This window comes from Rosa rugosa, chromosome 1, assembly GCF_958449725.1.
Source record: "Rosa rugosa chromosome 1, drRosRugo1.1, whole genome shotgun sequence".
Classification (NCBI taxonomy): Eukaryota; Viridiplantae; Streptophyta; class Magnoliopsida; order Rosales; family Rosaceae; genus Rosa; species Rosa rugosa.
Window position 1 is genome coordinate 17,664,155 of NC_084820.1, and position 23,357 is coordinate 17,687,511.

The following is a 23,357-nucleotide window of genomic DNA, read 5'->3' on the forward strand; positions in this document are numbered from 1 at the left end:
TTTACCATAACTCGCAACTATTGGTGTAAAAGCGGTAACGTTTGTTTTGATTGTAGCAATTACTTCAAAAACTATACCATTTACAAGATTACCAACCATTTTACAATTCCGACAACATTTGTGTTGTGCACATGGTAAAATTAAAATTAGACCAAAAGATATGTAACAACTCAGTATTGTAAGGAGCTTCTCCACTTAATAATCAAGGTTCTAAATTTGATAAAAGTTGTCCAAATATGATATTTACATCTTTGACCACTCAATTACAATAACCACAACAACTGTTGTCATAAGTCGTAATTGTAGTTCAACTATATGTAATTTATTATTTTGACAATACTTGTTACATGATTTTTAACAATGTTACATATCAAGAAAGAGTGTGTTGTTAATATGGTAAATTTTATTTTTAAAAATGACACATGTCGATATTTAATTGAGTAACCTGTTGACCAGTTCAGTAGATTTCCACTATATTAATTTACTAAAAGTAAAAAAAATAAGGGTATGACAAACACCAAGGTACCCAAGACGACCTCTGTATTTGTATAGTCACATATTTGCACACACATTTGCAATGTATATGTACTGTAATATGACGAAAGTTATAACAAGAAAAAAGAAAAGAGAAATACGTGGTGACTAATGTAAGATGATCGAGATGGGTAAAATATAGAAACTAGAAAGTGGAGAAATGTGTGAATCAATGATGTACATTACACTTCATTAAACACAGGAAACACATTCTAAGTAATGTGTTGAACTCATATTTGGTCTATTTCAAGTTTAGTTTTCTGTGCTAAAATTCAATTAATTTGATGGGGTTGTCTAGAGTACTTAGATGTTTATCATACACTCATTTACATCTAATTGAACCAAAATTACAATTTAGTTGAACCAAATTTACAACATTGACAACAAAGTTATTACATTTGTTTTAAACATTTACATATAATTGAACAAAGTTACCACATCGACAACAATTTGTTCATAAACTTGTAAAAATATCGTAGGTGGAGTAATTACCTCTAATAGAACTAAAATTACCCAAAAAATAACTCTATTTACCACAATGACAACAAAATTGTTGTCAAATATGTAAATGAGTGTATCACATACATGTAGGTACTGTAGAATTTCCCTTAATTTGATTACTGGATTTATTGTTTTCTTGATAATTACGGTAAGGAAACTGGAGCTCATGACCTCGGCAGCTGGGCTGAGAGAAGAATTTGCCCCATATTGTCCAATGTCCATTGACGTTGGAAAAATGCTCTTAAAGAGCTCAATCACTTAAACAAGCGTAACTAGTTAAATGATGTTGGCACTTAGCGTTCGCATTCCATTTTTCAAAGGCCACTTGATCGAGATTCAACGAAAATACCAGAACCAAAAAAATGAGTTTCAGAGTGTGAGAAATACAATATCAGCGAGACAAATATAAGGAAAGCGACAACATAGCTTTTCATTATGAATTCCTCCGTATAGGTCTAGTACTGGGATCCATCATTCATTTTCTCTAGGATTGCATGTGATTGTTTTTGTTTATACTACAAGTAAATGAGGACTAGAGTCACTAAACTCTTGAGACATAACATGGATTTATTGGAGGCTCGTCCTTACTCCTTACTGACCTGCATAACTATACTGGGCTATAATATTATTAGACCCAAAAAATGCGAGTGCTTAGGTTCGTAGGCTACAGCTGATGCCAATGCCTCATACTCAGAAATAGGCCAACATTTCTGAACTTAGAGCGAGCTAGCTTGAGTGTTTGACCATGGCTGGCTATCAATGAAAAGTAAATAAAGAGGAAACCCGACTTGGCGCGGTGGTCCAAATATATACTTTCACCAAATACTTACTACAGTTCTACAGTGAAAGCCTGTACATATAACCCCCCTATAAAGAGAGTGAGTTCTGTGTGAATTAGTTAGGGTATTACGGTTCTAGTGAGAGAAGGAGGCTGTTGTAGAGGATCATGTTTGAAACAATGTTGTAATTATATTGCATCCCTTATTCTCTCCGAACTACCAAATCTTACGAGTATATTGTTTTCGTTTTTGTGCTTAAACTGCTGTGAGAATGACTTTTTTGACAATTTAACCTCTTTCGTAGACTCTGGACAAAAAATCTTTATGAGTTTTTAACATTTCAATTTTTACAAAAAAAAAAAAAAAAAACGTGTGATACTCTCCAAGAGCTAGCATGTTATGCACCAGTGCACCACGTGGCTCTCTTATCTATACTATTATTAAGAGAATAGGCTTTGTTAGCCAAAACTGAAAATTTTGACAGATTTAACCCTGAAATATTCAAAAACTTTGACAATAAATTAAATCACAAGGGTAAGTAGGACAATTATAAAATAGATTTTATTAAGAAATTGAAAAGAAATTATCCCAAACCCTCAACTTTTCTCTCCTACTATTTTCTCTCTGCAATAACTACCCATTGAATCTATTTTCTTTTGTAGACAACTTTTTTTTTTTTTTTACAATTAAAATTTTTCTTACACATGCAGAGCATGTGATTGCAAACTAGTGTCGTTTACGAGCCCAGAGGAACGAGCAATGGCGGCATCTCTACTATTATAAATGGAATTCATTATTTTCCTATCAAAGGCTTCACCAAAATTTAAATTTTAAATTGATATATATAGCATTTGAATATAATAAACTTAATTCATATAAAAAACATCTAAAATGTCATTATTTCTCAAAAAAAAAAATCTAAAATGTCATTATTATTATTATTATTATTTTTGAATGAAATTCAACATTTCTCATTAATAGTCTCAAGCTAGAGCAGTACATTACATACCTTTCCACTGCCATGAAAAACAGAGGGCAAATAAGAAAACATGGTATATATATCTAGTACCACTCATTAACGAACATCCATGCTCACTTATTCTAAACAGGCCTATCTTACTATGATCAAAACGATTGCATAGTAAATAAGCATAGTACATAAAAGACTTAAGAGGAAGGCTAAAGAAAAGCCTTATGAGCCCAGACCCTCCACCAGGATCCCATAACCGAAACCCTAGTAAGCCGGATCCCGCCTGTTTGGTCCAAACTTGGGCCACAATCCACAATCGTGACACCCAATCTGTTTTGAGCATCCAAAATGATCTAGGCACCCAAAGCCTCCCAGAATTGGGCTGCAAACTTGACCTGGGCCATTATGTCATTATGGTAAAACTAGACCCTTAACATATGCGGAGCGTCGGAGCAGATGTCAATTGACTTTTGATATTTTTTTCTTTCTCTTAAAGAAATGTAAAATAGTAAATGATAAATAAATTACAGCAAAAACAAAAAATAGATTTTTTTTGAAGGGGAAAAAATAAATTTTCTAATAAAAAGAAAAGAAGAAAAGGAAGTTTATTCTGTACCTTATGTGGTCAATGACTGTTCTTCCTGTTTTATTCTAGATCTCTTGGTAAAAATACTTTTCTCTTTTTTTTTTTTGAATTGAAAGAGGTCAACCCGATTTTATAATTCAGCAAGCAGTACCAAACGACATACCCCAATGGAGTCGACAGTAAAGAGTCGTCCTTTAGGACTTACAGAGAACCTATCCTAAACAAATAGAAAACTCCACAATCCAGAGTACACCCACCTTTTAGGAAATCCACGCACCATTATTCTAACAAAACCTAACTACTCAGAAGATGTTTAAAAAAATGTTTCAACCGAGCAGTAGATTTTTTGACCCAAAACTAAAATTAAATAATACTAGTAGAGGAGGACGGCATAGCACCCTTTGCTCCTCCTCCAGTTTTAGAAGACTTCTCCATATGCTCAGAATCAAAGTCTCCCCTACTCACCTCCATAGAATAAATGGTTCCTACGATCGCAAACATAGTAAACATCAGAGCCGTAATATTCTTTAGGACCCAACCTAACCAAGTGAAGCCCAAAACCCAGCAGGCCCAAAGGACCCAGTTGAATCCAGGTCCAAACTGTGCAGCAATGGAGGCTGCCAAATCCCCGTAGCTACCGCCGTCGAAACCATTTCCACCGACTTGCCCGTTCCCGCAATCGATCTTGCGTCGCCCACTCCTGCCGGCGACCCAGCAGCCAACCAGAGCGTCGTCGTCTTCGACGCACGCATCAGAAGACAGAAACCATGGCCGCCTCCCGATCGAGATTGATAGCGTCGTCGCTGACAACGTGAATACCAGAGGGCAGAAACCCCCTCCACCTCCAAGGATCGATTCGGAAATCCTCAGTACCTCCATCACCCAAAACATCAAGACCCAAATTCAGATCCAGACCCGGATCCATCAAACCTCTACCGAAACCGCAAACAGAAAGAAAAGCATAAAAACACGACCTGCAGCGTGCCCCACATCAACATACGACGCGCCGGAGAAGAGGAAAATTGAGGCAACAACCATAGATTTGGGAATTTTATCGAAAACATGAGGCCAACGAGAAACCCTAGCAGAGCGGCTAGGTCAGACTATGGACGAATCCTTAAAATACTTTTCTCTTGCATATTAATAAACTAAGGGCATAATAGAAAGTTCAAAAATTAACCATTGTAGTGAAAAATTGGCTTAATATACTTTTCTCCGCACATGTTAATTGGTTTTTGATATTTTTTCTTTTTCTTAAAGAAATGTAAAATAGTAAATGATAAATGAATTACAGCAAAAAGAAAAATAGATTTTCTAATAAAAAGGAAAAAAAAAAAGGAATTTTTTTAGTACCTTCTATGGTCAATGACTGTTCTTCCTGTTTTACCCTCTCTTAATAAAAATTATTAATCAATGTCCGATTTGCTATATCAATTTTGATTGTAGTTCGATCACTTTTTTATTGTTAATTGCGGTCCAGTCATTTTTTTCTTTGTTCATTTTGCCTCTGAAAGTACGTAAATAAAATAAACAAATCAAGATCTCATAATTTAATTGAAAATTTTGTTTTCAGTTTAGAATAAGAGAATTTGGGAGAATACTGAGATACTTTCATTGATAATAGGAGCTTCTTCATATAGAAGATTACATGTACAATTCCTTGTTGTACAAGGTATCATTGTACATGTAATCCTAACCAAATATGGATTACAAGATCTAGAACATTCTACCCTATTACAACTAGAATAAGTAATTATGTTTGGGACAAGCACATTGGGTTTCCTTCAATACTCCCCCTTGTGTTGTCCAAACATTAATGCTCCTGTTGTTGCCTCCTTAAAGACCTTAGTCGAGTAAAAAAAACTCAGTAGGACAAAAATAACTTCAGTCGAAGGGGAAAAATAGTATAACAAACCCTTCACATTTCGAGATCAAAACATGTAGACATCTAGCCTCCCCCTAATGTCAACGTCTCCCCCCTGATGACCGTGATCATGGGAGTTCGGATAATCTCCTTTAACTGATACTTTGCACATGTTTCTCGAATGTGGGTTCAGGCAATGTCTTAGTAAATAAGTCCGTCATATTATCCTCATATTGAACCTGGTTGACTTTAATCTTGAGGAGAGTTTGTTGTTGCTGATTGTAGAAGAATTTAGGCGATATATATTTGGTGTTGTCACCCCTTGATGTAACCATGCTTCATTTACTCAATGCAAGCAGCATTATCCTCATAAATGCTTGTAGGTTCATCTGTGGTAGACTTCAAACCACAAGTGCTTCAAATATGCCCAATTATGGATCTTAACCATATACACTCATGAACAGTTTCGTGAAGAGCTATAATCTCTAAATGGTTCGAAAAAGTAGCGACAATGGTATGTTTTGTAAACCTCCAACATATCGCGATATTTTCCATGGTAAACACATAACCAGTTTGAAATTGACTATGAGGAGACATACTCTTCTGTAATGGACGTTATATCGTTCCGCTACCTTGTCAGTTTGGTAGTTTCTTATAAACTGACATGCAGCTTGTGAATGTGGTCACAACAAATCTCTATGGGGATCTAGATACAAATATATATATATGAAAGTCCCTGATGGATTTTAATTACCCGAATCAAGTAGCTCTCGACCACGGAGCGTGTTTTCGATTTTATTAAAAAACTTGCTTTACTAATTAAAACAATCTGGACGGATGTGGTATAACTGTCTAATGAATTACTTGATTAGGAATGGATATGTCAATAATGAATTATGCCCATGCGTTTTCATTAAGAAGACAAGTTCCCGGTTTTTGGTATGACATGCACATAATTGGAACTCTAGATGACTTAAAAGAAACCACAGAGCACCTGAAATCTGAATTTTAGATGAAAGATCTTGGGAAAACACGGTTTTGTGTCGCTTTATAACTTGAGCACCGTATTGATGGAATTATAATTCATCAATTGGCTTACACACAAAAGATGCTTAGGCGCTTTAATGAAGATAAAGTTAAGCATGTTAGCACTCCCATAGTCGTCCGTAGTTTTGACCCTAAAAATGATCTGTTTCGTCCCAAGGATGATGACGTAGACGTGTTAGAGGCTGAAGTGCCCTATCTAAATGTAATAGGCACATTATTGTACTTAGCACAATGCAAAAGACTAGATATCTGATTCGCTGTGAACTTGTTAGCTAGATATAGCTCTGCGCCAACATGACGTCATTGGATTGGTGTAAAGAATATCTTTCGATACCTAAAGGGCATGATAGATATGAGCTTATTCTATCCCTATAGAGATAAAACTAAATCTGATATGATGGAATCAGACTCCACATATCATCAAGCCGCTGCAGCCACAGCCGGTAGGCGTACATCCCCCCTCCATCAATATTCGAATGATGTTTTGATGGGCTTTGCTGATGTCGGGTATCTCTCTAACCCATACAAAGGACGTTCTCAAAATGGTTATGTACGTGTTTACCATGGGAAACACCGGGATATCTTGGAAGTCTAGTAAACAGACCCTCGTCGCTACTTCTTCGAATCATGAAGAGATTATTGCTCTTCACAAAGCTGTTCGTGAATGTATATGACTTAGGTTCATAATTAGGCATATTCGAAGTATATATGGTCTGAAGTCTACCACAGATAAACTACGTGCATTTATGAGGATGATATCGCTTGCATTGAACAAATGAAGTAAGGTTTTATCAAAGGCGACAACACCAAGCATTCTCCATAGTTGAGTTTCAAAGACATACATATGTTTAGATTTTGAATTTAATTTTCAGTAGAGTAATAGTAAGCAAAGAAACAATAACAAAGAAAAATGGAATCCTAAAGTCCTAAACTAGACTTGTTGGGCAACTATAGTGGAGTCAAATAAGCAATAAGAACTAAAGTTCAGACAAATAGGCATGAGCAAATCAAAGTATATGTTTTTTGCTTTGAGTAAAATGACATTAAAAGATAGGGCCTTAGACAAATAGGCATGAGCAAATCAAAGTATATGCCTTTTGGTTTGAGTAAAATGACATTAAAAGATATGGCAATTGGTCTAGCATCTGAAACTAACCTTGTGAGTGCCCTTCCATACTAAGACATACTAAACTATATAACGCTAAGAATACTCCTCAAATACATACTATGTGACGTGAAGAAAACCAAAATAAAACAAAATGAAGATTTTCAACTGCTTCATAATCTTAAAGGTTACAACCATAAAAAATGATACTGGTGGATATAAACGATAGTTCTACGAAGTCTAATCTTAGTCATATCATCTTCATTGTACATACATAAACTTATTCCAAGTGAACCTTACATTAACCCAAGGCATCAAATTCATCCATAAACACTGATAACTTCTGCAAAATTTCAAAAAAGCACCATCATGAAGAGCAAACAACAAAAAGCTAGAAAAGAAACTAGCATTGTGGAAAGAGGATGGACCACTTTACACCCATGTTTGAATTTTAGATGCACTCGAGAGTGATCAATAATAGTTTCAGTGGACTAATTAATGGCACATCATTTGCAAATGCATATGATTGAGCAGAGTAAATGAGGAGCAACATACCAGAAATGGCATGAGCAATCACTCCTCTTTAGTTGTGCTTCCTTACTTTCAGGCATTGATAATCATCAAGCCGAATTAGACTCCCATGATATTGAATCACACAATTATATTGATCCACCGAATGGGTAGTCTTTCCTGTCAACCCTTTTGATAAGCAAACCTTTTCAAGTATTTGTCCAAAAAAGTCCCTTGCAGCATAACTATGCAACTCTCCGAATAGAAGACTCTCATCCTCAAGTATTCCTGCTCAGGCCGATTGCCAATATAAAACCTAAAGAGCTTGGTCCAAGACTCTGGCACATCATACTCTCTCATGACCCATAACTGAACAAACTCATCATAAGGCCGCTTACTGCTTGTTACTGCTAGACATCCTCCAGAAAGAACACTAGCACTAGTGCTAATCTCATCTTGGTCTAAACTCAGCAACTCAAGTTCACGAAACTCCATTTTCACCAAATCAAAAGCAATCAGTTGTCTGGTTTGCGTAAACAATGCCTGGATCCAATGAAGTGTCTCATTTGAAAGAGTCCACTTCCAAATTGGAAGTTAGAAATTGAAGAATAGGGCTTCCACCAGTCAAAAAATGAAATGGAAAGGAAGAAATATTTGTGAGTGATGAATTTTCTGATGTTGATTCAATGGTGTAAATGGGGGTATATATACAAGCCCTACACTACTACATTACACATTTTGTTCTCCAAGTGTACTTGTCCTCCAAGTTTCCTTCTTCTACAAGATCCTTCTCCTACAAGTTTACTTTATATGCAAGCAAACTTGTTCTACACAACATGACTCACAAGTCAATACTCCCCCTCAAGTTGGGGCATAAACGTCACGAATACTCAACTTGCCTAGTAAGTCATGGAACAACTTGCTAGATACAACTTTGGTAAGTATATCCGCTAATTGCTCCTCGGTTGGAACAAAAGGAAATGAGATTTACTTTGCATCCCGCTTTTCCTTAATGAAGTGTCGATCAACTTCCACATGTTTTGTTCGGTCATGTTGTACATGATTATGTGATATGTCAATAACTGCTTTGTTATCACAGTACAATTGCATTGCTGACTTAGGCTTACAACCCAAATCTCAAAGTAAATTTCGTAGCCACAGAAGTTCACACACTCCATGTGTCATACCTCTATATTCAACTTCAGCACTTGACCTTGCAACAACTTTTTGCTTCTTACTTCTCCAGGTAACAAGGTTTCCTCCCACAAAGGTGAAGTACCCAGATGTAGACTTCCTGTCTGTGATAGAACCGGCCCAATCTGCATCTGTATATCCACTAACATCGAGGTGCTGATATTTAGAAAACATTAAACCTTTTCCTGGTGCTGACTTTAAGTACCTCAAGATTCTTACCACTGCCTCCATATGTCGTTCACTTGGATTATGCATAAACTGACTCACAACACTAACTGCATAAGCAACAGCAGGTCTAGTATGTGACAAATAAATCAAACGTCCTACTAACCTCTGGTATCTTGGTTTGTCAGTTGGAACCTGATCAGGATATTCTGCTAGTTTGTGATTTTGCTCGATTGGAGTGTCAATCGGGCAATAATCCAACATGCCTGTCTCTGCCAAGAGGTCCAACACATACTTGCGTTGACATAAGAAGATGCCATCTCTCCCCCTGGCTACCTCAATTCCCAAGAAATACTTCAAGCACTACAAAAAAGAATTGTGTTAGCTTCACCAATTTGCGTCGGCCTTCAATTGCCGTCGCCAATGCCTCCTCTTTTGCGACGGCAAAAACTGAGGGGTCGCGATTGTGCAAAATATTTGCGACGGTAACAACTGCCGTCGCCACTGGGCGTGGCAAACCCAATGGTTTACTTCGGCAAGAGTTAGCCGTAGTAAAATATCAAGAGTTTGCGACGGTAAAAGACATGCCGTCGCGTCTTCCCGTGGTATGAAAATCACCCTCTGCTCAAAAAGAAAAAGAAAAAAAAAAAACCTCTCTCTCCGTCATCGCAAATCCCTTCTTTCGCCAATACTTCTGTCTAAGCTCTTCCTTATCGGCAAACCAAATTGGGGAAATCTTTTGGGGGTATCGTTCAGATCTAGATCCCTCACCTGCAAAAGAGTCAATTGGGTCGCATATCGTAAACGACGTCGGTGAGTCCGTTTCAGGGGAGCTCTAGCTGGCTGGAGACCAGGGCTAAGATGGGTTTCAGTTTAGGATTCTTGGTCGGCATCTTTGGAGTTCTAATTCTCTCTCATGCCGCTTAATCAACCGTTCTTATTTTCCTCTCTCTCGGCAACCAAGAGCAGCCTCCATCTCTCTTTTCTTCGAGCAGCCTCCAAACCCAAAACCCAGAGAAGCATTGGGCGAGACCTCCCCAAACCGAAAACCCAAAACCCAAATCACTGTTCGAGCTTCTTCCACTGCCTTCGTCGAGACCTCCCCAACTGTAAGTATGCTTCTTTTTCAAGCTTGGATTTCAATGCAATCAGTCAAAATTGAAAAACCCAGTTTCAGTTTCAAAGCACTGGGCTTTTGGATTGTGTGTTTAGCCACTTGTTTCAGTAACTTTCTAGTTTCTACTAATGTTTGATGGTTGAGGACTTGAGTCCTACTGTTGGTTTCAAGTTATTGGTTGATTTGGCTTTTTTTTTTCTTCATTCAAATCTGGGAGTTATGTGTTATTGGTTGGTTTCAAGTTTGGAAAGTGACGTTCTGGTTTCAAGTTATTGATCCACTCTGCTGATATTGATCCACTCTGCTTTGGCATCTATAATTAGATGTATATTTGGTTTTTTGCTTATTTAGATTGAGAAATCTGGTTTTGAAGAATGATGAAGTAGCTCTGGTTGTGTATCTCGTTTGATTTTTGAGATCTTAATGAAATGGGTTTTGGAGAGATGATGTTGCCCTCCATGTGTTTGTGAAAATGTCTCTTTCAATTGAATGATGCGTTTTGTTTCGATTATCTGCAAATGCAAACTAAATGAAGTACTTGGCTCACATAATTGAGAGCTATGGTAAAATGTTCATAGAATTGAAAGGTGAAACTCATTTGCTTGCAGTCATCACACACTTCTCCATCTTCCTCATGTCATCAATTGCTTCATCATCACTGTCCAGTAGCAAATGGAGCTTTCTTTGGTTATAGCAATGTGCAGCATACGCTTTGTTCTTGTTTTTTCTTCTTTTGCAATTGTTAAAAGACATTATAAATATATTGATTCTCAGTGGATATGTTCAAGTTGGATTTCGTGGTTTCTGTTTTACAAAAGTTAGGATTCTCAGTCATCACACACTTCTCCATCACACACTTAGGTGAATCAAATAGTTTCTTTGAACGGACCGATTTTGATACAGAAATAATTTTCTGTTGAACCTTGGAAGATATGAACTCAGTTTTTGGAAGGAGATTTGGTTTTCCCTGTTTTAATTATCTCATTTTATAGTTGATTTATACAGAGATTGACATTGTTGCAGTATTAGGTTGTATTGTTGTTCTTCATATATTGCCCAAATCATCCTATGTGCTTCACATGAAATTGGTTTACAGATTATAATTATGAAAGATAGTCATCCCAAATTTTAACCAGATTATATGTGTTTGAGTGCAGTGATGGGACCAAAACCAATGTTGAGAGGAACAAAGAGGGGTACAAGTGAACAGGCAATTGGGCACAGAAGACATAAATCTAATTGTATTTTTTTCATCAATACATCAGTATAATGCGGCTAAATCAAAGAAATCGAAAACAAGTAGGTGTATTTTATGCGTTCGGAATTTTGCTGTATGCAGAAAATTCCCAGTATTCACCTGATGAAATAGAAAGGTTAGATGACTTGTACAAATCATTTGGGCAGAAATACAGCTGGTCTTCAGCTGTTAAGGTAACAAGTTCCCTCACTTTATACATGTACATATTTATTTCTTTCTTTCTTTTTGCCTTGCAAGAATTTTAAATTATCTACTGTTGTAGCTCAAGACTCTGCCTAGTATATATTAGTGTCAGTTGAGCATCTTATTCTGTTGCTCAAACAGTCGCTCTTTCTTTTGCATACTTCTTGTCCGCTTTTTTGTATTATGCTTTTTGTTTAATTAATAAAAAGCTATTTCTTTTCAAAATAAAATAATATGATATTATCTACCATCTGTACATTCCCATATGATTGGTCTCTGGTTTTTATATACATGTTCCCTCTTAGAGGCATAGCATTGCGTTTTTATCCCTTTTCGTTCTTACCAGATCATGGGTGAGATTTATGGTTAGAAAAAAGATGGCCTCAGGGCAGCTCATTGTCCTGTCTTAAGGGCATCTCTCACTTTCTCTTCTGTATAAAGACACAAAAGCAAAGTGATGCTACATGGAAATAACACTTCAATCAGAAAATTAGCATCACAACTTTGAAAAATTGTTTTTCACTCTCGGTTAGCAAAATTCTTTTTTTCACTGCAGTTAGGTGCGGGATTGATTTCATCTCTTGGTATCTTGGTTAATTTATTGTGTTGTCTTTGTAATACTTGGCAGAGAACTTAATTGGGAAAGGTGGGCAGGCAGAAGCTCACACTGCAGTTGGTTTGCAGGATTATAATGAGTATTCCCTTTCAAAAAATTGGAGTAGAGACATACAGTGTTGAAAAGGGATTCACTCTCGGATTACATTTTTGCTCTGAATCCCTGTGTATAAAACCGACATCTCCAGCTGCTTTCCAATAAGAGAAGCCTCCATCAAATTCACCATCTACTGTTACGCAATATCAGGCTTATCCATCACAATCAACATCACCGAAGACTGGGTAAAATTTCCCATTCATACAATCAATTGATTTCAATTACGAAATTATCTACCTTCATCTTTCTACGTTCATTAATCAATTGATGTCGAAAACTTTGTTCCCTGTGATAATAGATTTTGCTGTTCATTCATTTGTTCTTTGTTATTGGATGGGTTGACTTCTCATATAATTGCTAAAAGGGTCGTTGCTATTTTTTTTTTTTTACTGAGATTAGTCTGAAAAGGTATTGTAGATGATGATACTAATATATGTTTTTGCTTTTAATTGGTAAACTTTCAGTTCCTAATTGAAGAGTAGTAGTGATATGAAACGTGATTTGATTTGTATCAGTGATAGTACTTAATTTGAATCCTTTCTTTAGAAGAGTTTACACCATATCTATCTATGTCAGCTAATAGCTTTAAGCAAGAACGTCATGCCTTATTGTAATAAAATGCAATCACTGTTTTTTGGTCTACTGGAAAGAAGCATATGAGGGATCTCTGGTTGTTGAAACTGGCCTAATACTTGGGTTCATACAGCTGGCTGATAGTATAGCAGAAAAATAAACATAAATTTGGAATATACTAGATAGTAATGTTTGTTTATTTGTTCAGGTTGGCTACCTATGATCTATCTGAGCTGCAAATTGAGGGTGATGCAAATTGCCAGGTATAGCGACTATAGCCATAGGCAGAGTAATACAAAATAATTTGCACACAAAAGTCAAACATACTGCACCTATGCATCATACTCTTCTGATTCACATTTTCTACAAGTCTAATTCTCTGGTTGATTATCCAGGTTTGACGAATCTGTGAATGTCAAGCAGCTTGAGGACATATTGTGATCCATGTCAACTTCCACTATCGGATAGCCTATCTGCAGCAAAGCGCGGACACGCTTTCTAGTTTTCTTTTGTTCTTTGGTTGATGATAAGTGTTGTTCAATTGATCAAACATGTTTATCAACTATATATGTATTTGAATATTGTATTCATGTTTTGGTGCATTTTATATAAAATTTATTATTTGGCTTCTTCTACTCCAAAGATAAAAATCTGGTATGCAAAATTGCATGCCAGGTTTTTTTTTTATCAATGATATGCACTTTGCGACGGCACTGTTGCCGTCGCCAAAGACATGACAGCAAAATTGTAGATGGCGTAGCCATTGCTCTTTGCGACGGCGTAAATACCGTCGCCAAAATTCATGCGACAGCGTAACTGCCGTCGCAAATAGCAATGGCGACGCCACCAACGACATCGGCGACATTGCCGTCGCCTAGCCGTCGCCGTTGGTCTTTTGCGACGGCAATTTAGCTTTCGGCGACGGCCTTGCGCCGTGGCAAATTGAATTTTTTTTTGTAGTGAAGTCTCCCAGATTTTTCATCTCAAACTCAGATGCTAACTTCTTCTGAAGACTTCCAATTTCTACCAAGTCATCCACTGTTATCACCATATCATCCACATATATAATAAGCACAGTTACCTTTCCCTTTTGGTGCTTTAGGAACAAGGTGTGGTCTGAATTGCTTTGCTTGTATCCAAAACGTCTCATGCACTGAGTGAATCTGCCAAACCACGCTCGGGGTGACTGTTTAAGTCCATAAAGAGACTTCTTCAATTTGCACACAACATCACCAGGTTTATCTGGTGCATAACCAGGAACAAGATTCATGTACACTTCTTCATTTAACTCCCCATGAAGGAATGCATTTTTGACATCGAACTGATGGAGTGGCCAGTTCAGATTAGTTGCCAGTGACAATAACACCCGAACAATATTCATCTTGGCTACTGGAGCAAAAGTCTCATCATAGTCAATCCCATATGTCTGAGTGAACCCCTTCGCCACCAACCTCGCCTTATACCTGCTTACTGTGCCATCTGCAATATGTTTCACAGTAAAAATCCATCTACACCCAATAGTCCTTTTGCCACGAGGAAGTGGTACAAGTTCCCATGTGTGATTCTTTTCTAACGCCTCCATTTCTTCTTTCATTGCCTTGGCCCACTTCCGATCTCTCAAAGCCTCCTGCACTTTATTAGGCATAGATATAGAGGATATTAATTTGATGCACAAAAGATTTATATGACTTTGACAATCTATGAGTTGACACAAAGTTTGCAACTGGATATTTAGATTTAGCATGAAGAGTAGGCTCATACTTCTTGGTAGGTTGACCACGAGTTGACCGGTTAGATAAGGAATATATGGTTGGGCCAGACTCAACAAAAGTAGGTTCAACATTATTATTAGACTCATATATGGGTTCAGAACGTACCTCTAGATTATCTTCAGAACTTGGGAAATCTTGGTCAATGAGGGATAATTGAGGAGGGGGTGTCACTGTCAAAGGTTCTTCGGCTTGATTTTCTGATTGGTAGAAAAAGGTTCTGTGTTCTTCTGCCACAGAATTTGACTGGTCAAGACTATGCTCCTCAGGATTCGACTGGTCGATGGATAAGTTTGATTGGTCAATCAAGCTTCTTTGTTCCTTCGGATCTATCATTGATTGGTTGATTTGGATACTTTGACTAGTCGAATCATGGTCGTCAGTACATTGTTCTTCATCCTCATGATTTTTCTTCAATGCTCCACCAACAAACATCTCGTCAAAAAACTCATTCTCCCCCTGAACAGAAATGTTGTTGGGGGTAAAATAACACATGTCCTCATAGAATGTTACATCCATTATAACATAGAACTTCTGAGTAGGTGGATGATAGCACTTGTAACCCACAAATACACATTTGAGAGCCCGGACATCCAACTTTGACCTATGATTTTTGGGTATGTGGACAAAGGCAACACAACCAAAGACGCGGCTAGGAAGATTATGGAAGGAAGGAATAGAGATATGGGTTGACAGGACTTCAAAGGGAATACGCCCCTGAAGAACACTGGAAGGAAGACGATTAATAAGATGTGAAGCAGTCTGAACTGCTTCACCCCACAGATACTTGGGCATATGAGCACCAAATAACAATGCTCGTGTTATGTCTAAAGGATGACAGTTTTTACGTTTAGACACACCATTTTGTTCAGGTGTTTGGGGACAAGTGGTTTGATGGATTATACCTTGTTATTGGAAATGTTTCTGAAAATCATGATTAACAAACTCTCCCCCATTATCAGAACGAAAAACTTTGATATGACCATTGAACTGTGTTTGAATCATTTTTTGAAAGGCTTGAAAAGCAGAAAACACAGCATCCTTAGATTTAAGCAATGCTACCTATGATAATCGAGTGCAATCATTAATAAACAAGACAAAATAACGCATTCCAGAAAGAGTGGGTTCTTTGGAAGGTCCCCACACATCAGAGTGAATAATCTCAAAAGGGGTAGCACTTTTATTGGAAACACTTGAAGGATAACTAGCACGATGACTCTTAGCAAGAACACAGGTTTCACAATGTAAAGTAGACTCATTTATCCCAATAAACAAAGAAGGCATGGTTTTTTTTCATATTGCTAAAAGAAGGATGCCCAAGACGGCGATGCCATAACCATACCTCACTAATTTGACCAGAACTTGTTGTTAAAGCAACTCGGGTTGTCTTTGTTGGCTTCTCTCCACCATACATGCAATCAAGATGGAACAGTTTCCCCCTCAAATATCCACAACCAATTATTTCCCTAGTGAGAAGATCTTGAAAAATGGCATACATAGGGAAGAATGTTACCGAGCACTTAGACTGAGCATTTAATTGTGGTACAGATATTAAATGATGAGATAAAGCTGGAACATATAAAACATTTTTTTTTTTTGACTTTGTCAAGGGGAACCCAAAGGCTTCCTAGGCTCAAGATAAACCCCTTCGGCGCATGTGAAATGCTTCAACTGTGCATTGCAGCACAGTGCCTGACCACTTTGACAGCTTCGGGGTTCGAACCTAGGTTGGGGAGCACACCCAACTAGGCAAGAACCACTAGGCCACTTGCAATGGTTTGCAACATATAAAACATTATGAAGTTCTAAAGCAGGAGTGACTCGAATTCTACCTATCCCCATTACAAGGAAAGACTCACCATTAGCATTTATAACACTAGACACAGGCGGGGGTGACAAACTGGAAATACGGGATTCGACATAAGTCATATGATCTGAGGCACCTGAATCAATTATCCAAGTATTTCCACCAATAAAGTCAGAAATTTGTAAAGCAACACCAACCTTACCTCGATTTATGTGAACAACCAATGTAGAGATCTTACCATCAGATTTTGAATTGTTAAAGTAGCCAACCAATTTGTAACATGTTACTTTGGTGTGTCCAAAGTTCTTGTAGTAGTTGCAGAACAATTGAGAGAATCCCATGACGAAAAAACTTGATTATGTAGCGGAATTGAGACAGAAGGTATGTTTGACAAGTTTAGAGGGATTAATCGACTAGTCAAGAAGTAGCAGTACTTCCTAAGTAAAGAGAAAAGAAATCTGATCCTTGGGTGTTGCCTATAGCGCAACCTTTCGGTAACTCTTTTTAATGCGACCAGATAAGGAGGGTTAAGATTTGGTGGAGCAATGCTCACTTTTCAACATTTCGGTTACCTTTCTCTTATTCGATCCTTGGCCTAGACATCACATTAATTGGATGGACCTAGTGGTGTTGGGCGAGTAAACTCGACGTTACAAGGATAAAATTCACCTTCTAAAAGATAGAGAACAATCTTACCCCAGAGTGTGAGGAAAGAAGAATGAAGGAAAAACAAAGAGACAAAGTCCTCTCGGATCTTTGCTCTGATACCAAGTCAAAATATGAAATGGAAAGGAAGAAATATTTGTGAGTGATGAATTTTCTGATGTTGATTCAATGGTGTAATGGGGGTATATATAGAAGCCCTACACTACTACATTACACATCTTGTTCTCCAAGTGTACTTTTCCTCCAAGTTTCCTTCTTCTACAAGATCATTCTCCTACAAATTTACTTTATATGCAAGCAAACTTGTTATACACAACATGACTCACAAGTCAACACCACCCTTTTCCAAGAGTTGGCTCTCAATGAGAAGATGTCGAATACAGCCATATGACATTATGTTCTTCTTTGACAACAAGACAAAGCATGACTTTGTAGTCAGCAGTAGCAGAGACATAAACCAAAACCACAGTTGCTTATCATGAACAGTTTTGAACTAAAAGATAGAACCAGTAACTTCTGGACGAATCCATTTAAGGGGTTCCATATATAGAGCTCCAAATGAGAAGGACTAGGATAAACACCTACACATACCAAATCGTTGCAGGAGCCCAGGAGCTGAATGCTACAACCCGGTTGCTTGAATGGGAAGGTACACTTTCTACCGAAAGAATTGTCTCCAAACGACGACGTCTCCATTTCTAAGGAATCAAGTTGAGAGCTGGTGGAGAGGAGAAGTCGTTTTCGAGTAAGGGTTTGCTGCTAAGAAGCTAATTTAAAGTGTGACTTGGTGAACTGTGGGTCAGAGATCATAGAACCCTAGCCTTTAGAAACACAGGTAAATCTCATTAAAGATTTAACTGGCAGCTTTGACATGATTTGGAGTATGATCTCTTTGAGGTGGTATACATTCCTCACTGCCTTTTTAGAGTTTGCCGAAACCATGGTGGCTCTTGGAGGAGAAGCTTTTGGATCACTCACGATTTTGCTGCGTTGTCATACTATAAAGTATTAACTTGTGAACAGGGGCGGATCCAGGATTTGAGGTTCGGCGGGGCTTGAACTTGTTAACAAAGGGGGAAAAAAATAGTAGAGAATCTCGACGGTGCGAGATAATTTTATTAATTGAAATAAAAAATACACCTAGTCAGGGGGGGACATAGGCTATGTTTGGTATGGCGGGGCTTTTCAGAAAAGCTGGCTTCTGCTTATTTCTGAGAATAAGTGGCTGAAAAGCAAAGCTGCTAAGTGTTTGGTAAACTGGCTTTTTATAAGAGCTGTCAGTGGCAGAAGCAGTGAGAAAGTGTTTGGTAAATCAAACTGGCTTGTGCTTTTTATTTGTAGAATGACCAAATTGGACATGAGAGATTATTTTGCCTTGATTGTTTGGTAATACAATTTTATTCAAATGCTCTTGTTATTATTTTTAATCTTTATTATGTTCTTATTAATTTTTGTTAACTTTCAATTTTTATAAATCATGGTGACCATATGATTAATATTGGACAATTTTAAAAATAACTTATACAAACATATTAGTAACATTAATAACAATTGGTTTCTGGTTCCACTACTAGAATTCTGTTCATATACATCAGTCCAAAACTGATATGAACTGATATGTTATTTCGTCGTAGACATCACTTCAGGTTTTTAAAACTGATGTTCTGTGTTTCATGGTAAATCGATTTACTTTGTAGTAAGTGATTTGTACGTTGACAATAGATTACGTTTTCGTGTTTATAAATCGATGTGCACTTGGAAAAGAAATACATTTCTCAACATATTAACTCAAGCACATCATCTAAAAATTGGGGCATTCCATTAATTATGTCCAAATTCATGATCCAACATAATTCACAAAATAAAACCCCAAACCTAAAAATGCTAGCGTAGAAACATATGAACAAGTTAAAAGATTAGTCACATTTTCAGTCGAGAAACAGTTGCATGGGTACGCCAAACTCAAAGGTTTCATACTAAGTGTGCCCCATTAGAACTGCAGCACATTTCTTTTCTTGAATATTCCATACCTTAACCTAGAACAAAACCAAAGAAACAGCAGAATCATTAGTAACTAAACCAACTGCTATATTGACATAACGGCAGCATTTCTGAACTCAAGATGTATGGTGTCCTACATTCATAAAATTGTTGGGGTTTATTGGAATCTATCAAAGATAAATTACAAAAAAGCGAAAAACGGCCAACAACAGATTTGGTAAATACATAAATGTCTAATATGGTGATTAAATTTGCAATTCCTCAATGAATATTTTTCTGCACAACAACAATACCCAGAAAGAATACGCATCCAAAAAATTGAGCAATCCAAAACAAAAACCCAGAATCAGACAACAAAAGAAAAACTTACATGCGCAATCCAAAACAAACCCAGACCCAATCCTTCTTCTCCTTCTTTCTCGTGATTTCACTCTGCCATTTTAATATGGCCATTGAAAACACAAACATCCATTCCGCTCATATAAATCGGGGATTTGAATGCCATGATTGTAAAAGCGCACTTGTAAAGTTAGCGGCTTGTCGAACTGAAATTGGAATGGAGCGACTGATGTTGATAGAGGCTGAAGTTAGTGGGAGATTGTTGATTTTGATGGCTGGGTTTGATGCTGCGAAACAGTGAATATGGATGTTGATAGAGGCTTCCCGAAGAAACTAAGAATTTGGGATTTTTGCTTATATAATGAGCCTTACCCCTCAAATGCATATACAAAATTAAAATTATATTAGATACATGAGAGCAATGCCATTAATCCATTACGCCAATACAATTATAATTCACATATATGTAACACCTAAAATTTCAATTATGATAGTAATGCCAATACATTTATCAAAATAGCAAGACTTAAATATTTAATGACGGTATTTACCTTTATTTTTTTTTTTCAAGCTTTCTCAATGGAATTGTGGCCTCTGCTTCTCTTCACTTACCTTAGTGACCGAGTGCAACTGATACAATTATGCAAGTTGTTACAAACTGCAATTGAAGAAGAATTTTATTACCATTAAATGGAAATCAAGGTATCAAAATCAAACCCATTTCTAACTACGGACTACCCAATCAGTATCAAGTTATCATTTATCAAACCCATTTCCATTACCTTAATTAAATGGAAATCAAGTTATCAAACAGTCAAACCCATTTCAACATCAAGCATTCAAGATCAAAACTTGCAGCTTGAAGACTTGAAGTGCCAGTCAGGAATTCGGCATTGTCCGCCCTTGTCCAACAATTCAACATCAACAATTCAAGTATTCAACATCAAGAATTCAAGATCAAAACATCAGAACCAACAAGATCAAATTGAAAATTCGAAATCGAACCCAAATACCCAATTTACATATCACCAAAAATCAGAATTCAGAAACTCAGATTAAGAAGAAGTCAAGAAGAAGAGAAGAAGAGGAGGAGTCGAGGAGGAGGAAGAGAGAGAGAGAGAGAGAGAGAGAGATACCTGGAGGTGGAGCTCGGAGACCGGAGACGGGTTTGCTAAATTGCTAGTTGCAGGTTGTTGCACAAGGTGTTCGGGACTCGGAAAACCTCCAAGTTGGGTAGGGCTTGAAAGGCTGGAGGTGGAGCTCGGCGGTGGGGGCTGGGTAGGGCTTGAAAGGCTGGAGGCGGAGCTCGGTAGTGGGGGCTGGGTGGAGCTTGAAAGACCGGAGACGCCGAGACTCGGGAGAGAAGCAAGTTCGGGACTCGGGAGTTCGGCGGTGGGGCTTGAGATGCTAGAAGTGTTCCAAAAAAAAAAAAATCTATATACCTAATTATTTTTTTTTGGACCCAAAAAGCCCGGTGGGGCTTGAGCCCAACCCAGCTTGTGCCTAGATCTAGCCCTGCTTGTGAACCCAAAACCCTCATATCCAAAGCCACTTCACAAATAGTTAAATACCCTTATGAGATCTAAGAGCAACTCCAACAGATTCCCTATATTTTGATTTTTCTCTACTTTAGGGAAAAATAAGTCTATTTTGCTCCAACAGATTCTCTATAACCATCCCTATTTTAGGAAAAGTGAGGAAAGAGAAAATTAAATTCCCTATATTTACAGCAAACTCTAAAATTTTAAGGAAGAATATGGAGATTTTAGAGATTGTTGTAAAATAGGGAAATTGTTGGAGTTGGAGAAGAAAAAGAGGCTAAAGCTTTGACTTTTGCTTCCCTATAATACAGAAATTATAGGGAAGCTGTTGGAGTTGCTCTAACAGCTTAGACTAGAGAATCAAACTCCTTAATTATCAAACACTCTCACCAAGCATCTACTGCCTCAAATCTAAACTAACAAGTATTACGGGTGCAATGTTGAATTGAAACTACATGCAAATGCTAATTATTCAGAGTAACAAATAATAGCCTTTATATAAGAAAACCGAATATTCATCATCACCAACTCCGGATAGGATACTGTGGACCACACCATAAAAACAAAAGAACTCATTATCCGTAACCAAATCCATGACTAAACATCAATATAATTTCAATAACCGAAACTAACAGAAACATCCCATAACAGAACATTGTCGATCATATATAGCAGATCTAGTTCATGAAAATAGTTGCACTTGGATAACTAGACTGATTTCTCTGGAAAAACATCATAATCACTGAAGTGGTCTTCCAACTTCAGAATGCAAAAAAGCACAGCCACTTCGTCGCCATACCTGTCTCTTATCCCCTATAGACTCAAACCAACGTACTTTCAGTTTTCAGAACATTCAGTGTCGAACCATTAAGATCAATGACTAGAAAGAATTAACTGACTTCCCTTCATTCTTTTAAGGCACATGTGGAGTGAGACGGATTCATGGAATCAAGTAAAGGAAGTTTTTTTTTTTTTAGAGTAATAGTCAACAATTTTATTAATAATAACCATAAGAAAAAATACAACTTATAGATGTAGAAACTACATCAAAAAATAAAATAGCAATAGAAATACTAGATGCAATAAAGCATCGGAAATAAAACCTAGCAAGGGTACGAAGGGATGCAATTAAGCATTTGATGAGGCACCAGACAGAGTCTGGGCTATGTAAAACGGTACCAATAGTATGGTCGACCATACTTCCACGCAAAGAAATACGTCGAATAGAGGGTAACCTTCTATCAAGATAACCGCCGGTAGTGTGACCGACCTTGCCTACTCCACGCAAAATAATGCGCTGAATAGAGGGCAATCTTCTACCTAAGTAACCAAAGAAGCAATTCCAACATGCATATAAATGTAGGGCCCAAAAAGAATCTCCCGGATCTCAAATGCGAACCCTAACAGCTTCAGGCTTATTTGTTAGCTGCCAAGCCCCAAGAAGGAAAACCCAGCCCAAAGCCTGACTTGACCAACCCAACAGAATAGAGGCCCAGGCCCACCAGGATCTACTTTGGGCACCCAACGCCTTTCTAGGCACCACCCTTGATCGCTCCTCCTACAGCTGCTCCACCGCCAGTTGTCGGAGAAGGCACAACCCGGTCCTGTCATTGCGACTCCACCCGCCTCCACCAGATGTAGTGCAGGTCCAGCCCAAAGCCCATACACTGCTCCACTCCGATCGCCGCCGCTGCAACGCACTGGGAAACTGGATAGAAAACGTCGACTTGAGCCATGCCCGAGAAATCCCAGAAAGCAACATCGCCATTGCACCTCCCCATTGAACAGAGACACGATCAGAAATAGTTTGAAGGGAAGAAATTGCCACAGGCCAAAATCCAGCCACCGCTACCAGATCTGAACTACTACTCTCTGATTTCAGTCAAGCTCGGATTGGAAGAAGATGACGAACTCTCGGTGCCATCCCAGTCCAGGTATTCATCGCAGCTGCTTCCATCCTCAGAGAAGAACCGGCATGATCAAATAGCGTCTAAGAAAAAGAGATCGTCGCCGGCAAGATTACGAACCGCGACCTATCAGGCGACATGGTAAGAGCCATGCTCCAAGGTATCGACGCCGAGAATGATGCCAGAATTTTGCTCCATCGTTGATGGAGTAAGGTACAGAGAGGCCAAG

The 23,357-nt window shown here is 37.9% G+C and overlaps 2 long non-coding RNA genes across 2 annotated transcripts; one reads left to right on the forward strand and one right to left on the reverse strand.

Moving 5' to 3' along the window:
- The first annotated feature begins 9,912 nt into the window (after positions 1–9,912).
- Positions 9,913–13,727, forward strand: LOC133721974 (uncharacterized). The gene is made up of 5 exons (XR_009852414.1): positions 9,913–10,364; positions 11,530–11,803; positions 12,442–12,710; positions 13,307–13,361; positions 13,494–13,727. It is a non-coding gene; the product is annotated as an uncharacterized LOC133721974 (long non-coding RNA).
- A 5,704-nt stretch (positions 13,728–19,431) lies between these two features.
- LOC133727442 (uncharacterized) lies at positions 19,432–21,076 on the reverse strand. The gene is made up of 4 exons (XR_009855180.1): positions 20,817–21,076; positions 20,463–20,582; positions 19,712–20,338; positions 19,432–19,474 (listed from the first exon to the last, which is right to left on the reverse strand). It is a non-coding gene; the product is annotated as an uncharacterized LOC133727442 (long non-coding RNA).
- Positions 21,077–23,357: the final 2,281 nt, after the last annotated feature.